This window comes from Thermobia domestica, chromosome 2, assembly GCF_964235325.1.
Source record: "Thermobia domestica chromosome 2, izTheDome1.hap1.1, whole genome shotgun sequence".
Classification (NCBI taxonomy): Eukaryota; Metazoa; Arthropoda; class Insecta; order Zygentoma; family Lepismatidae; genus Thermobia; species Thermobia domestica.
This window is the reverse complement of record NC_137455.1, coordinates 47488697-47516058: the sequence shown is the minus strand read 5'-3', so window position 1 is coordinate 47516058 and position 27362 is coordinate 47488697. Positions and strand designations below refer to the sequence as shown.

The 27362-nt window shown below is 35.7% G+C and overlaps 1 protein-coding gene across 5 annotated transcripts in view; it reads right to left on the bottom strand.

The window, feature by feature from the left end:
* LOC145671699 (uncharacterized) overlaps positions 1–23759 on the bottom strand; it is a 50293-nt gene extending 26534 nt beyond the window's left edge. Inside the window, exon 1 of one of the 5 annotated variants that reach the window (XM_081740900.1) lies at positions 23660–23759. The gene's annotated coding sequence lies outside the window, so the exon portion shown is untranslated. Of the gene's footprint in view, positions 1–23574 lie in introns of all 5 variants that reach the window. The other 4 variants (XM_081740912.1, XM_081740903.1, XM_081740907.1 and 1 more) reach the window with 4 other exon arrangements.
* Positions 23760–27362: the final 3603 nt, after the last annotated feature.

Below are 27362 nucleotides of genomic sequence, written 5' to 3'. Positions count from 1 at the left end.
GAAAATCGTCAAAAAAGTCATCCCCAAGAATATCTCTCGTATATGTTTTCAGGACAAACGAGTTATGCTATTTATGAAATACGAACAAAATTGCCTGAGTCGTTCTCGACAAAATCGTAGGGTAAAACTTACTCCGAAAAGTAATATACCACTTCTGGCTTTTTAGGATGATGGAATTATACCGTTAGGTTATTTATGTAACATTTATTTATGTAATATGAACAAAATTGCGTCAGGCGTTGATGGGAAAATCGTCGGAGAAGAGTAAAGTACCTCTTCTCAATGTTTACAGGACGAACGAATTGTGTTATATTCTTAGGTTATTAATGATACATTTATTTATGAAATGTGATTGAGAAAATTGTTCGAAAAAACGCATCCCATACAGTAAATTACACCTTATGTATTTTTTCAGAGCAATGATTCATACTACGGTGAAAGTTATTAATAAAATATATATTTGTAAAAAAAATAGGCAAAATCTTTACAGCTGTTTTTGAGACAATTTAATTATTTTAAATTTTCATCCTTCAGTAAACTACCCTCATTTTTAGGTGTCGGAATTCGAAACGATATACTTTTATAAAAACTACATGTCTAGAATTCGATCCAGATACGTCGAACAGTATGGCCTCTATTTGAATGCATGTAAAAGCGTGACAAACCGACAGGCGAATAGATGGACAGACATAAAAATCACTTTTTCGCTATGAGGGGGCGTGAAACTTGAATTCATTGAAATCTCGAATTCGATTTTTATCACTATCACTATAATTTTGTCTTTCGTCGCTCGGAGTGAAAACGAATAGGAATACGACACGTAAGGTGATAATTTGTAAACTCCCAAATTTAATGAGTTACGTTTAATGTGTTGCAATGCTAGAAAAAATGCTTATGCCTGTTTGTTATATGATTTTAATACTTTTTTTCACGCTACTATATAATGTAGAAATACGGTATGATTATCGTTCATATTCATGCTATCTTTTGGAAAAATTTGTGTTCCGCATACATAGATCTGTATAATTTAGTTTCGTTCAACGAAAGCATTCTTTATTTCTTACATAGACTTATGATTGCATTTCTTGCACTTGTGGATATGAAAGAAAAAGAAAGTCAATTCTCTAAAAAGAAAAAAACACAAGCACACACACACACACACAAACGATAATTTGACATCAGCATTTTCCTTTCTTTTATGACAACAAGCTATTCATTCGATGTAACGTCATGTCGATGTAACAAGGGGTAAGACTGGAAAGACTGTCAAGGTCGCGTATGTTCTTATTCCTGTTCCTGATACACAAATCCGAAGTGAGTTGTCTGCTGTTCAAAAACGGGCAGGGGAGGTGTAACATACAAGACCATAAACTGAAAGCAATCGCTGTTTCCAATAGTAGGCCTATACGTATTCTAATTTGAATACGTCGATTAAAGGATATTATCAATAAGTTATTTCCTTATTATATTGTTTCGGTTCTTATTAACAACAAAATTATACACTTCCTATAATGTTTTGTAAAAAAAAAAAAAAAACAGAAAAAATATGGGATGGGATTCGATCTGGTGTCACTCTCTGTCCGTGGCTGTGTTAGCGATTTTTTAATGCTTTATTTGGATTTTTTACATTGCGTTACCAAGAACCAGCTTCTTCAAGTGCTTATAAAGTATGTTAACACGAGAAAATGTATTTAGTTAACGTATGATGTGAAGTAACAAAACTACTCATTTCTTGTATGATGGAAGAGGTGGGTGCTTTGGAGTTTCGTATTTTGAAACTTCTGAATGCTATCCCCGTTGAAAACTTTGATTTGCTTTCATCTAATTTTTTTATCTTTCCTATCCACATATGGCGAATAATGATATTAACCAAAGTTGGTTATTGACCATTAATTAATCAACTGGAATGTATGTTATTTCCTTTTCAGCAGGGTTGGCTGGTTTAAACCAGCTGTTTTTTTTTTTTTTTTTTTCAAAAAAATGGTTTAAACCAAAAAACGAAAAATGTTCGTAAAAGTGTAACTATTCTTAAAATCTTGATGAACACACATTTGTGGGTTATCACGTTTCACTCATATATATTATTCGTACTACATTCAGACCTAAATTTCCCATTGTTTACTCAAAGAGATTATATTACAAAAGCAGTTTTTTTATGTAACTTTATGGAAGTCTCTTTTGTACTTTTTTATAGTTTATTATTATTGTTATGCAACCAAAGGAAAATTCTAAACATTGTTTCGTTTTAATGTTTACTATTGATAAAATACATCGAAATGCCGTACTTTTTTTTGGGAGGGAGGTCATACAAATCCCACGAGAAGCAATTATTGAAATAACAAGAATCTTTGGTAACTATTTATGTATAAATGGGTCAGAGCCAAAGTGGACTCAAATAATTCGTATCTTTATTCACTTTTCTTACTGATATGCAAAGTAAGTCGTTACATTTCTTTAACTTGAACTAATAAAAGTAGTAGTGAACTGACTTGGACTAAATTAGTTCTTCTGTACTCTGTAGTACTTTGAAATTGTCCGTATGCAATTTTGTATAATGGTTCCACTTGTGCAATTGTTTATCTTTTTGTCTTTCTGTCCTAATGACTCTTGACGATTATATTAACAAATATGTAAACATCAGTCAACGTATTTTTATTAGGAGTCCTTCGTGAGTGAGTCGGCAGACGTATCGCATTTGTGGCCAATTAGTCCCGGTTTCAAGTTCAAATGGAGGACAATTTCTCTTGGATGTAAGCCGAGAAGCGGTTTGGATTCCGCTTTAAGCTTAGGTGACCCCTTCCAGCATAACTCGGTTGTTGCATACTAACACCAAGGCGAAACAAGCTTATTTCTGTCCGTATGTGATATAAATACATAGAGCAAATTATTTAAACAAAAAAAAAAAAAAGATTTTGGTTTTATCAATAAAAACCATGGTTTTTGCCAACCCTGCTTTTCAGTATGTCCCGGAAAAAACATGAGAGACAAAATCGACCCTTAAGCCTGGTTTACATTGGTGAAGTTAACGAGTGCCCTCCATCAATATTTGTGCGTTGCAATTAACTCGATAACATACTAGGGCTCTTTTAATAGGCAAAAGAAAAAAGATAGTGAATGTAGGGAAAACCATTGAGTTGTGTTTGGTCGTGTTTGTGGAGTTCGGTGTTCTGATGTTTACCACTGCTGTTCTTCTTGATTACTCATTCGTTTCACTGTGCATGTGTAAACGTATTCCTCCCTACTGAGCCAAGTAATGTCCTGGGACCAATACTAGGCCGAGTATACTCGTTCATTTGCTCCACCAACGTAAACCAGGCTTTAGGAGCTTTCACTACATTTGCCAGAGAATCGATAATCCTTGGTGGTAAATAAATGATTCCAGTTCTCGCTTTGGAAGCAGAGGACTTATCTTGGACTCAATGCGACAGGTCATACTCGGATCTCATCACAAACTACAGATCTGTCTCATATAGACACTGAAATGGCACCTAAAAATAAAATGCTAAGGTCCTCCAATTCACAATAATATAACCATACCTTAACTGTCATCAACTTGGACTAAACAGATAAGGAATTCCATGTCAAATCAACAAGTCATCAGACTTGACCAATCTCAGATTTTTGTAAAAATTGATGCACAGCTTTATTACAGTAGGATATGAAAAAATCCCAAATATTACTCCTCTCATCCTGAAAGTGTCTCCATACAGGGTATTCAAAAATTTCAAAAAAGGGCATTTTTAGTTGCAGTAATTATTAAAAATTGTCATAAAATGGTTAATATGTGCACCAGAGACATGGAACAAACACCACTGGAAAGCTTAAAGATTGCTCTACAAGTTGTACTACATTGAAAAAAACCTGTATAATAAAAGGTAACACTTCAAAATTTTAAAAATTTGAATTTTTCAGAGAAATGTCCCCAAGAATTTGTTCAAAATTATCCGGGATCCGATTCAAAATTCAACGTAAATCAAACATCGCAAGATATTGACCATGTGAATATCTGGGTTCAGATCGATAACCATTTGCCTGTAGCTGTTTATTTGCAGCATCAAAGGAATTTATATTCGACTTCATTTGTTTCTTGATATATTCATTTGAATTTACACAATTATCCACCTTTCGAGTTATTTAGACGGATTACGTTTCCGAACATTACTCAATAGAGGTCATTATTCTTGTTAGTCAGTATTCTAAATTTATATTGGCTACATTGATACATGTTATTTTCATTCCTTTGTTTCAGGATTGCTGTTACAGACATGTGGAAGTGCATCATTGAAATAGGAAAAAGAATTTATTGAGTAATTGTTTGTGCTGAAAGTATGTGAAGTGACTGTGAAGTGTGCCACAGTGTTTCGTTTCATTTTTGATACAAATATTCTGAAAGGGAGGAAAATATATCCCTCCCTTTCATAATAAGTTTTGTAACAGCAATCCTGAGACAAAGGAATGAAAATAACATGTATCAATGTAGCCAATATAAATTTTAAAAAATCCGTACTGATTAACAAGAATAATTACCTCTGTTGAGTGATGTTCGAAAACGTAATCCCTGTCTAAATAACTCGAAAGGTGGATAATCGTGTAAATTCAAATGAATACATCAAGAAACAAATGAAGTTGAATATAAATTCCTTTAATGATGCAGGTAAATAGCTACAGGCAAATGGTTATCGATCTGAACCTACATATTCACATGCTCAATATCTCGCAATGTTTGATTTATGTTGAATTTTGAATCGGATCTTATTGAGTGCCCAAAATGTGGTGGTGTTTTAGTACACATATGAGACTACAATCTAGACAATTTTGAACAAATTCATAGGGACATTTCTGTGCGAAATTCAAAATTCAAATTTTAATTTTAATTTTTGGGTCATTCCACGCCAGTTCAACCAAGGCTTTTAACCCACTATCTCAGATTTGGATGAAATTTGGTAGAGTTATAAAACTTTTTATACAGATTGCAAGTATGTAAATTTTATTGCAATAGCATCAGCGGTTCAGAAATTATTGCATTTCGAAAATGAGCAGAAAATCCATTTTTAACAGTCGCGACATGATATTTCCCCGTTTTGTATGAACACTAAAAAAATCATATTTCGGTACCTATTAATGCCAGAAACATGATTCTTTTTTTTATTCAGATTGTCTTAAAGTTGTTTACTATGAACAAAATGAAAACTTTCCGTAGAGCTGATAGGAAATTTATAATGTCATTTGAAAGGTAACATTTTGAGAAAAAAACAAGAACGCCATTTTGTAAACTTCAAACCTTCATTTCTCAAAATCCTCATTATGGATTTCAATGAATTTGTTTTTGTTTGAAAGCTTATTACATCTAGTTTCACATATACAAAAATTGTGATGGGCCATCAAAGCACTGAGGATATATCCCAGCCAGTGTTACCAACTGATTGCGAAATGAACTTTTTCCAATAACTTCCACACGATTTAACATATCCCCCCTAAAATTGGTATAAATACTCTTCTGTATCCTACAAACACGTCTATGAGCATTACGTCTCCTTCCAAGCAACCCAGTTGTCAGGGTTGCCAACCAATTTCAGGGTTGCCTATCTCAGCGTTACACGTATCTGTGCCACACTTTGCAGTAAGCTTATTACATCTATTGTTCACTATACAAAAATTGTGATTGGTCATCCAAGCATGGTGGAAAAATGGGGTTTCGATAATTTATAATTAAGGGGAAAATACAATAATCAGAACAATAAATGGGCATTAGCATTTTTTAATGTTAATCAGAATAACTACCAAAGAATATGATAAGCCTGACAGTATTATAGATTTACATGTTATGGCACTTAAATTAATCTTCGGTTTTGCTGTAATTAGATATTAACATCAAGTGCTTTTGGTAAACGTTTCCCACATTGAAGTAACTACTTTTATATACTTTTTAGATAACTGGTATGTTCTGCCAGTAGCAGTTGTTATATCCACTTCACATAAAATGTGAGTAAACGGAACACAACAGGAATCATTTTCAGCCCAATAGAATGAGGTAGATGGGCCATGGGGATGTAGGAATTTTACTGATGCATCACCTTCATCACTATTCACTAACTAAAATCTTCATCCAGACTTGTACGCTTTGCTCCAATCTTGAATGGCCCATTTTTTCCAAACAATGCATTGCACGTGTTCCTGGAATAATTTTTGCACTCAGAAAGCTTTGTTGAAGTGTGGCACGAACAACAGCCATTTCTTCTTTGTGCACAAAGAAAAAATTGGTGCTAATGATGTTTTCTTCACAGAAATGAAATGAAACATAACGGCATATGTATTTATTGGATCAGACAGTGGTCTCTGAAGGCTTGCTTTTGCCACAACTCGCTTAACAGTCCCACCAATTCCATCGCATGAGTACTTTCCATGGCTGGTTAAAAAAAAAAAAAAAAAAAAAAAGTCACTTGCTTGGAAGTACAGATTTAAGAAGGCTTTGCAATTTTTATATTCGGGTCTACACCCAGCAGTGAAATATTCCAATTTTGTTATGTGAGAAAAATTTTATTTTAAATCTGACATTACCAGTTTCTGTGTTTGAAAGACCGTTGGTAAGTCATGTTCCATATCATCTGAAACAATGGAGTAACTTTTGTGTTGAATAGTCATAATTAGTTTGGAGAATCATTGGGATACAATAGTTTCCTTAATCCTAACATTAACAACCTGTACTACATTAGAACAGCAGCATAAGACTTTGCTTGTTATAGATATACTAGCTGATACGCCCTCCGTTGTGTAGGGTAAGCAATATTTGGAAGATATTCAAATACATTCACTAACTCTGACTTTCGGGAAGATTGGGAGCGTTGAACCATGTAGTATTTTTTCTACTGTCATCGACATTTTTAAAGAAAGAAAGAAAGAAAGAAAAAAAAAAGGAATTTCACTGTTTGAAAATGATAGCAGAGTGATACGGGTCTTAGCCCGAAGTGCAGGTTAGTAGGGTGTCGAACACATAGTGTTCTGTATAACTGAATATATTTATTATGTTTTTACGATATTGGTAGTACAGTAATTAGAAGTATTTAGTCCACACGATTTCGTATATTTGTAATGTCGCAGGTAATAATGCAAAGTGTGGGCACAGATACATCTAACGCCGAGATAGGCAACCCTGATAACTTGGTTGCTTTAACGAGTGGTAATGCTCACAGGCATATTTCCAGGATACCGAAAAGTAATTATACCAATTTAGGGGGAGATATGTTAAATCGTAAGAAAGTTACTGGAAAAAGTTTATTTCTCAATCTGTTGGCAACACTGACTGTGATTATCTCCTCAGTGTTTGGATAGCCTTTCACAATTTCTGTATAGTGAAAATAGATGTAATAAGCTTACTGCAAAATGTGGGACAGATACGTCTAACACTGTGATAAGCAACCCTGAAATTGGTTAGCAACCCCGACAACTGGGTTGCTTGGGAAGAGTCGTAATGCTCACAGACGTGTTTGTAGGATACCGAAGAGTACTTCTACCAATTGTCGGGGATATGTTAAATCGTATGAAAGTTATGAGAAAAAGTTTATTTCGCAATCAGTTGGTAACACTGACTGGGATATCTCCTCAGTACTTGGATGGCCCATCATAATTTTTATATATGTGAAACTAGATGTAGTAAGCTTTCAAACAAAAACTAATTCATTGAAATCCATGATGGGAATTTTGAGAAATGAAGGTTTGAAGTTTACAAAATGGCGTTCTATTTTTTTTTTTTCCCTCAAAATGTTACCTTTTAAATAATTTTATAAATTTCCTAAAAGCTTTACGAAAAGTTTTCATTTTTTTCATGGTAAACAACTTCAAGACAATATGAATTTAAAAAAAGAATCATGTTTCTGGCATTAATAGGAACCGAAATATGATTTATTTAGTGTTTTTACAAAACGGGGAAATAATACATCGCGACTGTTAAAAATGGATTTTCTGCTCATCTTTGAAATGCAATAACTTCTGAACCGCTGATGCTATTGCAATAAAATTTACATACTTGCAATCAGCATAAAAGGTTTTATAACTCTACCAAATTTGCGATAATGGGTTTAAATTTCCCCAAAATTTTGGTCGAATTGACGTGGAATGATCCTTTAGAAGTGTTATTTTTTTATTATACAGGTTTCTTAATATACTATAACTTGTAGAGCAATCTTTAAGCTTTCCAATGGTGTTTGTTCCATGTTTCTAGTGCACATATTAACCATTTTATGACAATTTTTAATGATCACTGTAACTGAAAAAATGGCCTTGTGCCCTTTTTTGAAATTTTTGAACACCCTGTATGGGGATACTTTCAGGAGGAGAGGGGTAATATTTGAGATTTTTCCATCTCCTACTGTAATAAAGCTGTGAACCAATTTTTACAAAAATCTAAAAATCGTCAGGTCAGATTTTGTCATTTCATTGGCTGATTTCACATGGAATGTCCCATAAACGATACTTATCGAATTATGATAGCCTCAAAACTTTCAAACGTACCATTTAATTGAAAAGATTAACCTATGTATAATATGAGACACATTTCATGATAGCAAGGCAGGAGCAAGCAAAATAAACGTCTATCACAAACGTAACGTCTACAATGTATAGCAAGGCAGGAGCAAGCAAAATAAACGTCTATCACAAACGTAACGTCTACAATGTAAAGAGCACCGCTAACCTATGATCATATGTGTAGACAATCGTCTATGTGCACTCGCTAAGGATAATTCTAATACATCTTTCATTCAACAGGAACATCATTCGAAATTTTAGAACACTGAGTTACATTGACTATTTTTTTTACTATGGCTGAGCGGTAGAGGGCTTATCTCTGTGCGTGAAATCCTTGGCTCGATCGCCGTCCAAGAGAAGTTTGTGCTAGACAACACTGTGTCTGTGAGATTTCTCGAGGTACTCCGTTTTCTTCTCACATTCTCATTCTACTCATTAGTTCATCGCCATTCAATTACCTAAAGCACCCGTCTTCTTTAGCCTATAAAGCATAATTATGGGCAGGCACGTAGCCAGGATTTCGTAAAGGGGGGTCCGTGACATGAAATCCTGTGGTCATCACATCAAGGGCTCGATCATTCAAAACTATTTTACTGGCAACATATATTGGTTCGTTTAGCCAGAATTTCGTAATTGCTGAGAGGGGATGGTGACATTAATTACTGTGGTTGTCACACCAGCAGCTCGATCAATCTATAGTATTTCAATAACAAACTATGTAGAAATCTTTAGTACAAGAACAAAAAAAAAAAAAAAAAAAAAAGTATTGAAAAATATTTTACAATATTTACGTTCCTCCTTTTGTTCATTCAAATATAACAATTTTTCTTTCATTATGACCTCAACTATTATAAAAAGTACATATTAAATAATGCTTTGTAAAATATTTTACATCTGCATTCCTTTCTCTATTGAGTTAAATGTTAACAGAATTTTCTTTCTACGTAACTTTTGTTTTCATTATTCCATCAACTACTGTCTGTTCCAAATGACAGGTTCAAGGACCAGTAGAAAACTGTTTCTGAAATACTGCAGAGAAGTGATGACGAAAAATTATGATAAAAAAAATATCCACACTGTTACAGAACGGCACTATGGTTTTGAAAGCTTGAAATTTCCCTGACTAGTAGCAAAAATTCTTAGAATTCCGTAACTTTTCTATAGATTTCAAATTCCCTGACTTTTCCAAGATATTCCGCTCACTCGTCACCGTGTATTGCAAGTAATATAAATCTCCTCATAAGAAAGAATAACCAAAAGCTTGCTGTAGCTTTTTACTTTTAACGCTGATTCTTCTTTTTGTCGTTTCTTTTTGTTTTATTCTTCCTTATTTTTTTCATATCTGGTTTCGAAGGGGGGGGTGGTCCGGACCTCCCCTTGGCTACGTACCTGATCGTGAGACAACAAATTGAGATTTCATTTATCTTTCTCTTATTGCCACAAACAAACAAACAAACTCATATATATATATATATAGCCCAAATGTCATGAAATATGTTTTTCAAAACATTTATTAAAAGATCTTTACAAAAGGTTATTATTCTTCAAAGTACTGTCTATGAACATCTACACATTTTTTCCACCGACCCTCCCATGCCTGGTATGCCCCATCAAAAGCATTAACGAGAATCTCCTTTACAGCTGTTGCCACAGTCGCTTGGATAGCCTGAATGATATCAAAACGGCGTCCTTTGAATACTTTCTCGAACTTGGGGACTAAAAGGAAGTCGGCCGGGGCGAGGTCAGGAATGTAGGGTTGGGTTGCCACATTATGATTCGCCAGGAACTCACGGACGCGCAGAGATGCGCGGATTGGCATACTATCGTGATGCAACAGCGATGTCTTTTCGCACACGGCTGACCCTTTTTGCGCAATATTTTCAGAGCACATACGTAGTAGGCAGCGGCAGTGGTCTTTTCTTGAGGTACGAATTCTTTGTGAACCACACCCTTAGTATCGAAAAAAACAATCAACACTGTCTTCGATTTCGATTTATTCATCCTCGCCTTCTTCTGTTCCAGGGATGCCTAGGGGTAGTATTAAAATGTCCACGTTTCATCACCGGTAATAACGTTGTTCAAATAATCCAGTTCAATTTCCACATGTTCCTTCAGTTCACTCGCGATCAACACTCAATTGGCCTGTTGCTCGTTTGTCAACAGTTTGGTGACCAGCTTAGCGCACACTTTTTGCATGTTCCGTAATAATGCGATGGACAACGTTTTTCGGAATGTTCAGTGCGTCTGCTAACAGCCGAACACTAATTCGACGGTCAGCATTCAACAACCCACGCACACGAATCACATTTTCATCAGTTTGGCTTGTTGATGGCCGTCCACAGCTGTGGTCATCGTCCACCCCTTCCTTCCGCTCCCCCCTCCTTAAATTTCTTCATCCACCTCGTAACTTGTACATACTATAGAAACGGCTCCCTGTTGACTTGTTTAAGCAGAACTTGGGTTTTTGGAGCGGTTTTCTCGACTTTTGTACAGAACTTGATCGTCCAACGTTGTTCGAAAGTACGCGCTATGACGTGGTCTCAAAACAGGGGTGCACTAAATCAGCGATCCTGACCCCAACGATGCTAGTAGCTGATTGACCTAAGGGAAGTTGCAAAACTAAGGGTCTTGCCCACCTTATTATTCAACATGGCCGAACGTGTTGCGACCTGGCGGGCACTTTTTTGAGACACCTTGTACAATTGAAATCTCTAGAACTGGAAACACGTCAGAAGTCTGGGTTGACAACGGTCAGGGCTGTTGGTGGTAATATGTTAGGGCAAAGCCCGCACTAAGTAAGGAGAAGTAGCTCGTCAGTGTGCAGTGAGCATACAGTGATAGTGAAAAATGGGCGGTCTTTCTAATTTCCAAGGCCATGTGATAGACCTAGACACTCATTTATATTTGCGTTGGGATTCATGTGCTGACCATACACTACTCAACTAAAAGTAATCTGGTATCCCTAGAAACAACTTCGTTGGAATCCATGTGCACATCGCTTAATTAAAATTGTTCTCATAGGCGTAGTAATCCAGTAACAACCACGTTGGGGGTCGATGTGGTGACCATATATCTATGACTCAACTACAAGTTGTACTTAGAAACCAGAGGCATGCAGGGACCCAACAAATTACCCAAGCAACATTGTAGTTTTTTTTTTTTTCACTCTTTATGTTTGATACAGGAGCATCATTTAGGGAAGTCAAGGGAGGCAGTTGCTTTCTGAGATTGAGAATCACAAGCTTTTTTATAAGTTATATACCAATAAAAAAGCGAAACTCTTATGTCAATGGACATCTTGTTCCCCTGGCCAAATCTGAAATGACTACTTACAATAGGCTATTACTAATTAAAAAAAAAAAAAAAAAAAAAAACATTGGAACTACTACTTTAACAAAATATTAACAAAGATTTATGTTTCATTTTTCCTGGAGTCCAAAATCGGAAACAGTTACTTCTTGCAAACAGTTTCTACGAAATTTCCTAGTATTTTGCGTTTGTGTTATTTTTCTTCTGTAGTAAGCAATATTTAATTAAGAATTCGTAGAACACTAAACAATACATCAGTTGGCGGAAATATACTCTGAAAAATTAGAGGAAGAAAGCAAAACACAAAGTTTCGTAAATTTGATAAATGTCCCTATAACAGAAAGCCAAAATAGCAAGAAAGATTAGGCGAAGCTCAGCTTTGCATTTTTCATAAACAGTACTGACAAATCGACACGAATAATTTCATCTTATTAAGCAAACATGTGGTAATCGGCAGCCTAGCAATACACCACGAAATTTTGCGCGTTTCGCTGATTTAGAGTAAAATGTTCAAAACCCACTAAAGTAGAAGGAAAAAAAAAAAACATCAGGAACAGTTGAAATACTTTGGGATAGTGTTTGACTCAGAAAGATCGACTACACCACACTGGCATCACTGTGCCTCTTGTAGGTTACCGTATCCTTTAAAGTACAATAGGTACGCACCCAAAAATATTTCTAGATAGGGTTTCAAATTTTGAGGCGCTCTACATTTGGGGACCTTAAGTCTTAGTAGTGAACTTGCATTATTCTGCACTCAAAAAGACGAGAAGTAATTATTAAGTGTTGAAACCTCTTTCAGAAAATATATAGCGGGTGCGTCAGAAAAATCTATACACACTTTGAACCGTCATAGAAACCGTATTTGAAGTGCTACAAGGTTCAATTTCTGGGAGAAAGTAATGTTATCTTTCTTCAACAGGTGACGGCAGAATTGTCTCTCTAGCTACTCAGCCCAGTTAGTGGCAAGCAAGATGGCGGACGTACGTTTGAGCTTCGGAGCGCGGAAGCAGGTAATTAAGTGGTACTGAAAGTTTGAGAATGTTGATGTGGTTCAAAGACGAGGTATACAAACGTAAATCACGTAACTTAGACACACTTTGGAATGAGATTCAAGTGGTGTGCGCAGAAATCCCATTGGACATGTTGGAACGAAGTACAGAATTAGTAGTGACACGTACTGAGAAATGTATTGATGCTGAAGACCGCCAATTTGAAAGGTAATCACATTTACGTGAGAAAGTGCATTTATGTTTCAAATTGGACTTTAGGCTTTCCATTTCTAGCAATTGAACCTTGTAGAACGGAACATAAATTTTCTATGACGGTTCAAAATGTGTATACATTTTTGACGCACCCTGTATATATATATATATATATATATATATATATATATTAGGGATGGCCAGAATTTTCCGGAATCCGGATTCCGGAAATTTTGTTTTCCGGAATCGGAAAATTTACTTTCCGGAATTCGGAAAAATTCCGGAATTCGGAAAAATTCCGGAATTCGGAAAAATTCCGGAATTCAGAAAATTTCCGGATTTCGGAAAAAATCCGGAATTCGGAAAAATTCCGGATTTCGGAAAAATCCGGAATTCGGAAAAATTCCGGAATTCGGAAAAAATCCGGATTTCGGAAAAATTCCGGAATTCAGAAAAATTCCGGAATTCAGTAAAATTCCGGATTTCGGAAAAATTCCGACGTTCGGAAAAATCCGGAATTTAGAAAAATCGGAATTTTTCCGAGATCCGGAATTTTTCCGATTTTACTTTCCGGATTCCGGAAAGTAAAAATTCTGGAATTATCCATCCTTAGCTAATAGCTGTTAAAAGAGAAACACAATAATGAATAGGCTATATATACTGTATTAATTTCTTGTAGTTGGATATGTCTATCATTTACGTAGACAATTTCTACTGCAGTTATTTACTACTTTATGAGAAAGGTCTTATTTTCACACACAAAAAAGTCGCCGGTATGTCTCAAACATTATCGCGTTCCCACCTGCAGCTGCTCCAAAGCACTGCAAACTACTTTCTAACCAGGCGAAAGGCAGTGAAGGAAAATAAATCTCAACAAATATTCTAATAACATTCGCTTATTGTCAACATACCTACAGTGAGCGCAGAAAGTGTTCGTACACCGTGCATACTTTATATTGAAAACAGCTAGCATGAGAACGGGAGGTGGAAAATATATATATAAGCAGAATTAAGACTACACATTCATACATTTTATTTCTATATACAAGAGAAAGGCCAAACAAACACAATCACTGTTTTGTTCAGAAGAAAAGAGAGAATTCCTTTTTTGTAAACGCAAAAAGTCACCGTACACTTATGCTTGAATTAATGCTTATAAAGTATATTACGTTATTTAATATTTTGTGGGATTACCCTGTGCGTTAATGATTGTCTGTAGTCTTCGTGGCATTGATTTCACCTGTAGTAGTTCGTAGTTCTGTAGCTTCGGGACTGATTATGTCCCATTCTTCTTGAATAGCTTTTCTTAGGCCTTCTTTAGTAGACAAGCTGTGCCTTCTGATTCCTGTCTCCAGAACAGATCATAGATGTTCTATGGGGTTCATGTCTGGGGATTGGGGAGGTGTGCGAAGCTGTTTCAAGGTATTAGAGTCAGGGGCGGATCCAGAGGGGGGCGATCGCCCCCCCCCCCACAAGAGGAAACTCTTATTTTATATATAAATAAACCCATCCATAACAAGTTTGGAGCTCTTAAAAGTAGCAGTATTACCGCCGACCGCCCCCCCAGAAGTCCGTCCTGGATCCGCCCCTGGCAAACCTTGCAGACAGGCCTCGTTCAACAGTACAAACAATAATTGCGATGTATAATGTTTCTATCACTGTGCGAAACCATAAAAAAATAATTTAAAAAAATAATAATAATAAAAAAAGAACTGGAAGACCAAGAGTGTTGAGTGAACAAGTTAAACGTTACATTATTAGGGAAAGAAAAAAGGTTCCAAAAAGTAGTGCTGTGCAATTGGCAACGGATCTGGAAACACGCGGTGTTAAAGTATCAGCCAGTACAGTGCGGAATATTTGCAGGGTATCATGGTCGGATAGCCAGGAAAATGTTCTGGGTGAACAAGACAAATCGTATAAAGAGACTAAAGTTTGAAAAAGAGTATAAAGATAAGGGATCAGGCTTCTTTCTGGAATAGGGTCATATTTTCGGACGAAAGTAAATTTAATTTTATCGAGTCCAATGGGAGGCGTATGGTATGGCGCAAGGTGAATACAGAGATGAATCCTCAAAATCTCGTCCCTAAAGTAAGACACGGAGGAGGGTCCGTGCTCGTCTGGGGTTGTATGAGTGCCTCAGGAGTGGGTCGTCTCCACCTTATCGATGGAGTGATGATCCACAAAGTGTATATTAACATATTAAAGGAATATCTCCATACTAGTGCGCAGAAGATGGTTCTTGAAAACAATTTATTGTTCAGCAAGACAAGGACTCCAAACATACAGCGGAAAATACTCGATTGTGGCTACTCTATACAGGGGCGGATCCAGGACGGACTTCTGGGGAAGGGGCGGTCGGCAGTAATACTGCTACTTTTAAGAGCTCCAAACTTGTTATGGATGGGTTTATTTATATATATAAAATAAGAAAGTTTCCTCTTGTGGGGGGGGGGCGATGGCCCCGATCGCCCCCCTCTGGATCTGCCCCTGAGGTTTGCTATCTTTCTCAAAGACTTACCCTTCTTATGCACTTTAATAATTACTTTTCTTGTCTCCTCATTTGTTTCTGTTCGGTTGCTTCCCATTTCGACAGCCCACCGTGCAGTTTTTTCACTCCTATTCACAACTAAACTCATTCTGTTACTCGTCATGCTATACAGAGGTGTATACTCAGGTGAACACTAGTGAACCCCAGTTGTGGTATCTTTGTTTCGTATTCGTACGTCAGGTGTACGATCACTTTTTGCGTCTACTCTATACATTTTCTACGGAATTTATTTACTTTCTGACCATTAAACTTGTCTTTGTGGTTCTTTATTGATATATTCATAAAGCTTAGTTTTCATTATTCATATTGTGTGTGTTATTACACTTCTTAAATTTTCTGTTTCTTTTTCGCAGGCATTCTCGTTTCAATAGCATAGGTGTACGAACACTTTCTGCGCTCATTGTATGTACAGTAAATACAAATTTATAATTTTTGACTTTACGAAGTATACAATGTAATTGTTCAATAATTAACATAAGCAGGCATTCATTAATTTATATTAATATAATAGTTAACAAAACTAATAAGCGGGTGATTGATGACTCAGTGGTAGAGTTTTCATCTATGGTATTCTAACCCAGGACATGTGGGTTTTCGATGGCTAATTTTGTGTTCGAAAATTTTCCCGGTGGTACTCTTGGTTCCCTTTCTTATATTTGTTCCATCATCACTCATTAACGAATTTAGTTTATCAAAACTCTATAGCCATATATTCATTCTGTCCGTCAGTGAAACAAACAGTCTCAAGAACTATCTGATGGATTACCAATCAATTTTGGCCATGATGTACAGAGTCAATAGTTAAGAATCGAGTTCCCTGATGAATGTAATATTCAAACCGGAAGCGGTACAAATCAACCATTTCCGGTTTTAACGTTAATCATTATATAGTAAATATGGTAATAGATAGCGAGAAGCGGTTTCCAGTAATCGACATATATAACATTCATGTAGATAGAATGTTACCCAGTTTGTGCATCTGTTGAAAATAATGCGCTTAGGTATTTAGAGATCATTTTCCGCTTTAGAAAATGTGTGCTTGGTAAAGAATGTAGAGAATTAGCTGAGTCAGGCACGTAGCTAGAATATGGTAATAGGAAGGGGGGGGGGGTCTGTCACGAAATACTGTGGTTATTTACCAGGGGCTCAATCATTCTAAACTATTTTATTGGCAATATATATTGGTTCGTTTAGCCAAGATTTCTAATGGGGGCATGATATGAAATACTGTGGTTACACACCAGAGGCTCGATCAACCTAAATATTTTACTGACAACATACCCATATTGATTGGTTAGGACAATAAAATGAGGATATATTAGTAAGTATTTTAATAAGAAGCTATGAAGAAATCTCGAGTAAAAGAATATAAAAAAAGTATTGAAAAAGATATCGTCTTCCGAGGTCATTCGAACGGTGTCGAGAATTTTGCGTCTGGGAAATTTGCGCCCTACCTCAAGAACAGGCAAAATTGCGCCTGCGATGTACCTCCACCGGGAAGTTTGAGCCCTACGAAATAAAAGAACCTACTGGAGCTTACGCATTTCCTCGGAGGGGCTGACATTACAGCATAAACAATCCTCCCCCCACAACCATGCCATTTGTGATTTATTTTCATTGTGGCTATATAAGGGGAGAATAAACTTCAATATAAGCCAAAAGAACACAACGGATCAACGCAATCACTGCTTCTTCCAGAGATGATTTTGGGGGAACACTGGCCTCCCCACAGCTCTCAGAGTGCCCCCTCGGAGGAGACCAAAATAATACGTCTATAATATAATAATAAATAGAATAGTACCAACAGTGACCCCCCTCCGGAATACTAAATGTGCCCCCCGGAACATTTTTCCTGAAAGAACGACTGAACGCAATTGTGTGTTTGAAGTGTAATTCCAGCAAGTAAACACACTGTACATAGTTTTCTTGATAATATTACTGAACTGATTTTACATTCACTTTACATTTTCTTTTCTATATTTTGTGTCCTGAAAAGCCAAACAACTCGCAAGGATTGTGAACAGAGATATCTGGGTAGAGCCAAACAGCCTTTTGTAGATTAAATTATACTCTTTGATTATATTAATAAATAATTATATATCAGTCATTTATACGTTTATTGTAAATTTTGTAGTATAATGAAAAATTGTATTTGTATGGATTGCCCTTTAGTGAACGAAAATTGTATTTTTTTCATTTGTTCGGAATATTATAACGGATGGAGTAACTCACTGAGACGATGAGAGGCAAGCCTAGTTCAAGTGCGAGTGGAAGTTACTTTACACAATACAATAAGAAGTTGAATTGTAGGGCGTTAACATCCCAGTGCAAATATATAGCCCCCTCTTTTTGGGGTAGGGCGCAAACATCCCAGTGCAAATATATTGCGAGCGCATTTTTTCCTATTTTTGTGGTAGGGCGCAAATTTCCCGGGCGCAAAATTCTCGCATTCAAGGAAAATATAATGTCCGTGAAGTTGACAAGCCACTTATGTCAGACTCCAATTTCGACTTTAAACGTCGCTAGTGCTACGTTAGTGTTCGATAGTGACGCAAATCGTTAGTACTCCAACTGCATGCCAACACGCCCACTTCTAAGAATCATCTCAAAAATGAGGTTAACCGTTAGAGCAAGTAAGTGCTCATTGGTGCCATTAACATTAACGTTAAAGCCTCCATCGTACGGCCCTTTGAGTAATAATAACACCACGTTTTTTGCTAGTCTCAATGCGTCCCTATATTCTCGCGAACATTCTGACGTGCCCAAGTTAGTTACTTTTTTTTTTGGGGGGGGGGACTATTGTTTATCTGTTATTGTTTATTGTTTATTGCTAGTCTGCAGAGTAGTCCTTACATTAATATGCCATTGTCCTTGATAATCATTGCGTATTTACAAGCAATTTGTTATTACTGTTAGAAGATATCAAAAAACAACAGATAAAATCTACTACTTAACGGTTCATATTTTTCTTTTACAGTACATAAACGATTAATAATAATAATAATAAGACTATTCCAGCATAAAAGTTATTAATTGCATCACACTGGCAACAAGCGACGCATATTTTAACTTCATAAAAAATCGTTTCTCACGATTTTCTGGAAAACTACGTATGATAATATCTTCATTATGTCAAGTTGTTTATCTCAGTGTGATTTTCCCTAATTCCGGAATTTTTCCGAATTCCGGATTTTTTCTCTTCCGGATTTTTTCAGAATTCCGAAATTTTCCCGAATTCCGGAATTTTTCCGAATTCCGGATTTTTTCTGAATTCCGGATTTTTCCCCGAAATCCGGAATTTTTCCGAATTCCGGAATTTTTCTGAATTCCGGATTTTTTCCGAAATCCGGAATTTTTCCGAATTCCGGAATTTTCCGATTTTACTTTCCGGATTCCGGAAAGTAAAAATTCCGGAATTGGCCATCCCTAATATATATATATATATATATATATATATATATATATATATATATATATATATATATATATATATATATATATATATATAGAGAGAGAGAGAGAGAGAGAGAGAGAGAGAGATGACGAGAAAGGGTTTGAACCCGTCTAGTAGGATTACAAATCTACTAACACACCCAATAGAGTCAATTTGGTGTTCACACATCACTCAACTACAAACATTCTGGTTGGCCTAGAAACTCAATAACAATCGCGTTTGGGTCAACGCAAGGTCCACATAAAACTCAAGTGAACACAATCTAGTCGGCTTAGAAATCTAGTAAAAATCGCGTAGGGAGTTATGCAATCCTCGAAATACACACCTGAAAGGCGTTTGGTAGACCATAGTTCGGAGTTCTGATGTCAGGGATTTTTATTTTTAATATTATTCGTAAATAAAGTACAAGGTAATGGTTTTAGAAATTGGGTGCTGAAAAAGGATCCTAAACTTCGAATCGACGAACCTATTAATGACGTTCATAGAGGGAGTCAAATCTAGGAGTATGAACACAAAGGCATGGGCTCCAAATTCTAACAAACACATTTATTTTCGTGTCGATTTCGTTAGGAATATTGGTCAATGATATTGTGAATTTGTGAATACTTTCAATTCACAAAACATACAAACTGATAAGCAAGATTCGGATCAATACCCAATAAATTTTATTATTTTGAGTAGCACATTATGATTTTTATTCGTGAACTACAAAAGAGAGGAAGGGGAGGGGTCAACTGCACAGTCGAGCGGTTGCCAAGAGTACATTTATTATCCTCAAGACAAAGGGAAAATATTAATTTCGGGTACACTTTACAATACACGCCTCAGCTGCGCATCCATAAGTAGTGCCTCTTTAAAAGGGTATAATAGAGTAGGGTAGGGTTGAGTCAGTGGCGTAGCACACTTTTGCGCCCCCCCCCCCCCGCAAAGTATAGAGAAGGGGCCCTAGTTGTAAAGCCGACAGAAGTAAGGTTGAAGTTCTACTTCTTTAAATCTTTATTCACCGCAAGACTTCGGGGCCCTCTATACCTCGGGGCCCCCCCGGCACTGCGGGGGTTGCGGGGGCAGCTGCTACGCCACTGGGTTGAGTAGAATAAGTAGAAATAAGGGTGCAGTTTTACTATACGGATCCACAGCTTGGAAAATGTATAGAAAAATTTGGGCAAGTCTTTATTTACCCATTTTATGTCGACAATAGAACACAACCAACCCCTGCAGGGCTTCTAACCCGTTCCTGCTACCACTTATACTATGGATCCGTATAGTAAACTTGCACGAAAATAAGTATGGTAGTGGTAGGAACGGGTTCGCTTGTCAGGAAAATTTTGATCCATTTTTATAAAATTAATAGCCTGTAATTTGCCGTTTCTAAGTATACGAGCTAGAGCGGGCATTGTAAAGTTAACCCTGGGAAGGTTCTAGATTACTGGTCTCCCATGTACGTTAGTAGCTGGGTTGGTTTCTTTCTGTACTTTTTTATACATTTAATTTACACAGTATTGCCGAGCGAGCGTTAGCGAGTGAAGGCGGGTTAGAGCCCCGGAGGGCACGTTGTTTTCTGTCTTTATTACTGCTCAATGGGAAAGGGGACAAGTAATCTAGAACCTTGCCATTAACCCTCAATTTCCACGAGCGTACATTCGTACTGAAGCCAATTCCTGTCACACTGTAAGGTTTAAGTGGTTATATAACTACAGACGTAGAGATGCAAAAAAGCCGGCTTTTTGAATCGATGGTTTTTTTCACATAAAAAGAAAAAAAAACGAGAATTTTGGAAATTTTGGCTTTTTTCATTTTCATGATTTTTCTATTTAAATAGCTTTCTTATAGTGTATTCTATAGTTAGATAAGAATTCCATGACCTAAATGCCATATTTCGCTCTGAAATTCACCATCAAGATGGATCGAGCACATGTTTTACGAATTAAAGCTAACATGAAGAATGTAGTGTTTGAGGGGAATTTTAGAGGCTATTTAGCTTTATTTTAACTTTTGAGTTATCGACATTTTTTTCTTTTCTAGATCATTTTAGTTTGTCATCCGTGTTTCATTTCTAAGAGCTTAGTAATCTAGCTTCTAGTGCAAAAGTTAAACTGACGTTTTTCTATATATCCGTCAAACCGTACTTCCACATTTCTGTTATACTGTAGCTGTGCAATGATTTAGCAATAATTTTCCGGATACAACCTTGAATACCAATTTATACAAATAATCAGTAGCGGATTTAGAAAAGTACTTTGGGAGGGGTTCCTCTGATTGTTTCGTTTTCTAAAAAGTCCTAATTTTATTTGGGAGGTGCTTGAAGTTTATGAGTACAGGCATAACTAATATTTCGTTTCTTTTATATATTTAGCAATAATCTTCCGAATACAACCTTGAAGATCATTTTATACTGAGAAGCAGTGGCGAATTTAAAAAGTGTTTTGGGAGGGGTTTTCTTACTACTAATGTTTAGTTTTTCTAAACATTCGTAATTTTTATTTGACGGGAGCTTAAAGTTTATGAGTAAAGGCATAACTAATAGACATTTCGTTTGTTTTAGATATTCCGTAACTTTGGGGAACACGCTTCAGTCCGAAAGACCGCCCCCCTAACCTCCGCAAAACCGTCACTGCTGGTAATTAGAAATAACAACGATTTAAAAACAATAAGAAAGGAAGTCAGCCAACTCACAGTACACGCACTATTCCTACATTCACAGATGGAATGAAGAAAAGCTTTGTCAGAATGGTCGAATGCTGGGTTGAATCTTGGACTTCCCGATACAAGCGCAAAAGCTAACCACTCAGTCATGTTTGTTGTGCAGTTGTAGTTAGCTTAAATATATTCCGTAGTCTTTTTCTTTTCTTTTCTTTTTTTTTTTTTTTTTTTTGGAGGAACGGGGGGTGGAGTGGGGGTCCGTAATGATATTTTGAATCCCTCTTGTTAAAAATTCAGAAAACTTGAGGATTGGGTAAACTGTGATGTGATGGTGGTTATATAAAACTTAACTGTAGAATTTCAAGAATATACAGAACCAAAAGCTCTAGATGTGCATCCCTTAAGTGTATCATATAAATTTAAGTATTTGTCTTATGTTTTATTTCAATGTTATTTTGTTCCAAAAAAGAGGGTATGGAATATTTTGAAGTAAAAATACTACATAGAATTTTGCTAGTTATTTGTGTATTTTTTAAAGAAGTGTGTACTTTTAGAGTGCTGGTTTACATCAGCTGTTTTTTATAACTGGTTTAAACCAAAAAAAATAAAAAGAACGAAAAATGCGAATCGTGTGAACTTCATGGTGACGTTTCCACATATCAAACTATCTGCAATAGTTTTATTTCCTTTTCACCTTTTAATCAGGGTGTCCCATGTTTAATTCTCTGTCGAACCACAACCCTTTTTCTATGTGTAAACAAAGTACCGGTTGGGATGTCGCTTTAAGCGAAAGTCTTCTTGATACCTCGGTATTACGTAAGGATGTTAAGCCTGAACATACGAAACGAAACCAAATTGTATATTTCTGAATGCCTGTTGTTTTATAAAGAAACTAAGGTTGCTTAAATATATTGATAGAAATTGGCAAAATTTATCGATTGCCTACGTAGCTTCCAACATTAGCTTGGATTGGACTTTCAATGATATCTACGTACTAAATTTATAATTTAATACCTCAGTTTTAGCGTACTGATTATGATACGTTGACCTTTAAATTTTACATGCAAAGCAATAACAGGATTTTCCCGTTATTGTTTTACATTTAAAGTAATGACGGGTTTTTTCCATGGCTAGGGCGGGAGTTTCTCAATTTAAGAAATTTACTGACCGGACTTCTTTAAGCTTATGGGACTTCTTCCAGCATAGCCCCGTTGTTGCATAATAACACCAAGGTGAAACAAAATTATTTCTGTGAATATGTCATATAAATACATAAACAAAATATCTAAATCAAAAAACCTGGTTTAACCCCCCCCCCCAAAAAAAACGGGTTTTTGACATTTTCAAAAACAAACATAGTTCTTGCCAACCCTGGTTACTTTTGTATATATGTTAAAAAATTCTTATATACATTGATTAATCCTTTGGAATTCACAACGTAAATGTGTTGAAGAAAAATTGTTTGAAATGCCTTTTCGAAATTCATGGTTTATTTTCGGTTTTATATTATTATCGGCATCAAATACTAATTAAATGACTTGTTGTGTTATAGAGAAGCGAAATAAAGTCTGCTTTATCAATTTAAAGCACAATTTTGAAAAAAGCCCAAAATTTCCCAAGCAAAAAATCGAAGCAGCAAAAACCGAGTTTTTTTGTAAAAAAAAAAAAAAAGCCGGTTTTTTGAAGCCCCTGCATCTCTATACAGACGTAAGCCCAAACAACGTGTATTGACGTTTAATTGTATCAAATTATTGCAAATGTATTTTAATATTTAAAGCACATACTGTAACTGAAACGATATGGATATAGGAAAAGATTGCCGTGTTAAAGTGAAATCTTTTTAATACTTAAATTGTATACGATTATGGTACTGGTGTTTGTTATATTTTACTTACACTACATACAAAAAATCGTAACAAAATTACAAAGTATAAAGTAAATTTGTTCAAAAGTATTAAAGGTGAATGCAAACTCTCGTACTTAGCTGTTCGCATTTACCAGGGATCCTTCTCTCACTTTCTCTCCCCCTCGTTTTCATGCTCGAGAACGAAATCTATTGAGCATTCCACCTTCAAAAGAAAAAAAAAAATCACGACTATAGTACATATTTCCTATAAGGAAGCATATATCTAAAAATTTTAGGACAAATTCCTAATAATATTTTAGTAGTCCAGTATGTTATCAATTAAATATCGGGTAATAGTATACATGAGAACCCCCTGTCTTCCGTGCGCGAGGATACTTCATATTATATATTTATACGTTACCAAATTAAATCACTGCGTTGTCTTCATTATATGTGCTTAACATTCTATTTTTACTTTCTAGAATAAATTTTGTTGATTTCGATTCGAAAAATGTTAAATATTTTTAAATTTATATCGTGATGCAGACCAAAATCCTTGTTGCATATAATGTAATGCGCTATAGCATATAAAGTACAAGGGCAAATAGGTACGTTCTTTTTTATTTTCGTATCAGTGAATAAGTAAATGAAAGTGGGTTTGTTACCCCCTTTCTAAGTTCGTAGATACTCAATGAATAATCCCTAAAAGTATGAGCGTCCAGCTTCTTCTGGAACTCAGACGGTCTTACGTATACTATATCCAAATATCGTTTGATCCCAAGTCATGTGGGCATACTTATATTTATGAAATGTGAATATCTCATAGCAAGAATGCACCCTTTCTGACTTGGAAAGATATTCTTCAGAGAGGAATTGCATTAATTGTTAGATTCATTTCAGGAGAGTTGAGTATGAAATGGAACCAACTTATGATAACTGATATGCCTATTATCACTTATTAAAATGCAGATTTTGCTTTTTGTTGACGCCAAACTTAAGTGAATGGAGCCCCAGGATCAAAGGCGTATTTACGATTTTGTTTCGGGGAGGGCTTTGCCTGATGTGAAAATTCTGCAAGATATTTCATATACTTTACCGTAGTAAGATTTCGGGGGGGCTTAAGCCCGGAAGCCCCCTAAATACGCCACTGCCCAGGATATTCAAATAGCTAGAGCAGCGTTTCCCAACCGGTGTGCCGCGGCACACTGGTGTGCCGCGAATGGGCCGCTGGTGTGCCGCGAGGAAATCGAAACAAATTATTAATTTTATAGGAACCAAATTGCAAGACATAGGGAAAAATGTATATTTGTATTTCACATTACTATGAACCTCTACTATAAATCTACAATTTTAAGTTTCATACAGTGTTACTTTTCTGTACATTTTTAATGTTGAAAAACGTATTTATCATTGTCATCACCACTATTGCTTCTTTATTGTTGCAGACTATTTCGTAACTTGAAATTTTAACATATCATTCAATAAATTCAACAAAGTAAACATGCATACAAATTACCTACATTTGTGTTTTAAAAGTATATTTATTTATTTGTTCGTTATTTAGTGATCTTCCCTTTTAGTTAAAGGTTAGATACAGTTTTCGAAAGAGAAAGTGGATTTTTAAAAACCCGAGTCCTATATTTCATTGCAATTGTTTTCTATTTTAAAATTAGAATGAAAAATAAGCATAATGATTTACCACGGGGAAAAATCAGTGATCGAGCTTTCTTCTTTGTAAGAAGGATATCAGTAATCACATAAAAATACCACGATATTTTATATTTACAAATAATATATATATATATATATATATATATATATATATATATATATATATATATATATATATATATATATATATATATATATATATATATACAGTGGTGTATTTACGATTTTGTTTCGGAGGGGCTTTGCCTGGAAATGTGAAAATTCAGCAAGATATTTCATATACTTTACTATAGTAAGTAAGATTTCGGGGGGGTTACGTCCGGAAGCCCCCCCTAAATACGCCACATATATATATATATGGGTGTGCCGCGAGAATTCAAGTTACACCTTTAGTGTGCCGCAAGTTGAAAAAGGTTGGGAAACGCTGAGCTAGAGTATAGATAATTATGGATTATTAAAGGAAAATACAGTGAAACCTGTCTTTAGCGGAATCGACTGGGACTCGCAAAAATTTCCGTTGAAGTCAGGTTTCCGCTTAATGGAGGTAGACCTTGAAGTTAAAAAAAAAATTAATGCTTGTAACGCACATACTGAGAAAATATATTGCTGTGCGTACCTTGTTTTATTATATACTTCTTTCTTGTACGTGTTAATATATTTTTAAAAAATTAAAATGAATACAAAATATGCTATGCAACGTCTTTTCTATTTTTTCTAATAGTCAAGCAGGGTTTTCTGTATATATTGCTGCTTGGCTGCTCGCTTTCCGCTCACACTTTAGCCTGAGACACTACACCAAGTAAATCAGTCAGTTTTTCGTAAGGCAAATTATTGCAGTTTCTTTAAACTTCTGAGGGCATCTTAATACTTCTTTATTCTACACTATTTTTGGAACATGGTATCATACTCCCCTTCTTCCTCCACCTCGTCTTCTCCTTTGCGACTTTCCGTATGATTGTTGATGAAGATTGGGGGATTAAAGACAAATTGTGGGGGGTGAATATGAGTAGTGGTTGGGAAAGGTCAACACTGTCCAGGAAGATTTAACAAAATAACTAAGGGCCTTATGCAGAGTCGTTTTGAAGTCTGATTAACGCCATACTACGGGTTTGACTAACGGATGGTTATCAAAATTGTATCCAGAAACTCTGATTAGGAAGTAGTATTTGACCAAGTTAATCACATTTAACTAATTAATCTGGAGCAAAGGCTAATCTTTTACACATGGTTTAGCGTGCGACACAACATTTCGTATTTCGTATCTCATATATTTTCATTTGTACAGACTACGCATGCGCTGATCTACTTTTCTGTAGTTGCCACATCTACTTTTCTCACCCGATGCAACGGGGTTAAATTAGTTAATCATATCAAATCATAATTTTAGTTGCACTCAAAATTGACTCTGAATACCAATAAGTGCACCTTCCTTAGTAAAGGTTTAGTATGCTTACTAACTAGACTGTGACTAAACCTCGATTAACGAATTCTCTCTGAATACCGCCCTAAGACTTTATCGCAGACAGTGTAATGCATATGTTTACCCTCTCATAGAATATCTTAACATTTTCTAGTCCGGAACTCAAAATTTTCCGTTAAATGTTTATTTTGCTTTCCGTTGTCCGCTTAATGAAGGGATTTTTTACACGTTTTGTACTGCAAAATTCATGGAACCATGAAATATTTCCGTTTAAGACGGTTTTCCGTTTAACAAAGGGTCCGTTGAAGGCAGGTTTTACTGTACCATACAGTGAGAAAAAAAACACATGACAAAATGTGTGGAGAATATGAACATAATATTATTCCTATTAAAGAATCTTCTATATCAGTGGTCTTTTGAAAATTAATGTGTTGTTAAGGAACGAAGATCAACGCCTGTGTTGAAATTAGAACAAACAGAGGGCAAGAGAGTTCTGCATGCATTGGTGCAAAAAATATTTTGGGTTGTTGACATCGGAATAGCTTAAAGAACGCGAAGACCCTTCCCGGGGCTGATATTTTCTCTGATCATAATCTTGTGCTGGCCGAAATATATATTCAACTGAAAAATGTAGGCAGAAGAAAAGTAGGTAACAAAGTGTTGAATACTGAAAAGTTGAAAAACGAGGAAATAAGAAATCTTTTCGTTAAAAAATTCGAAGAAAAATGTTCAAACGAGGAAAGAAT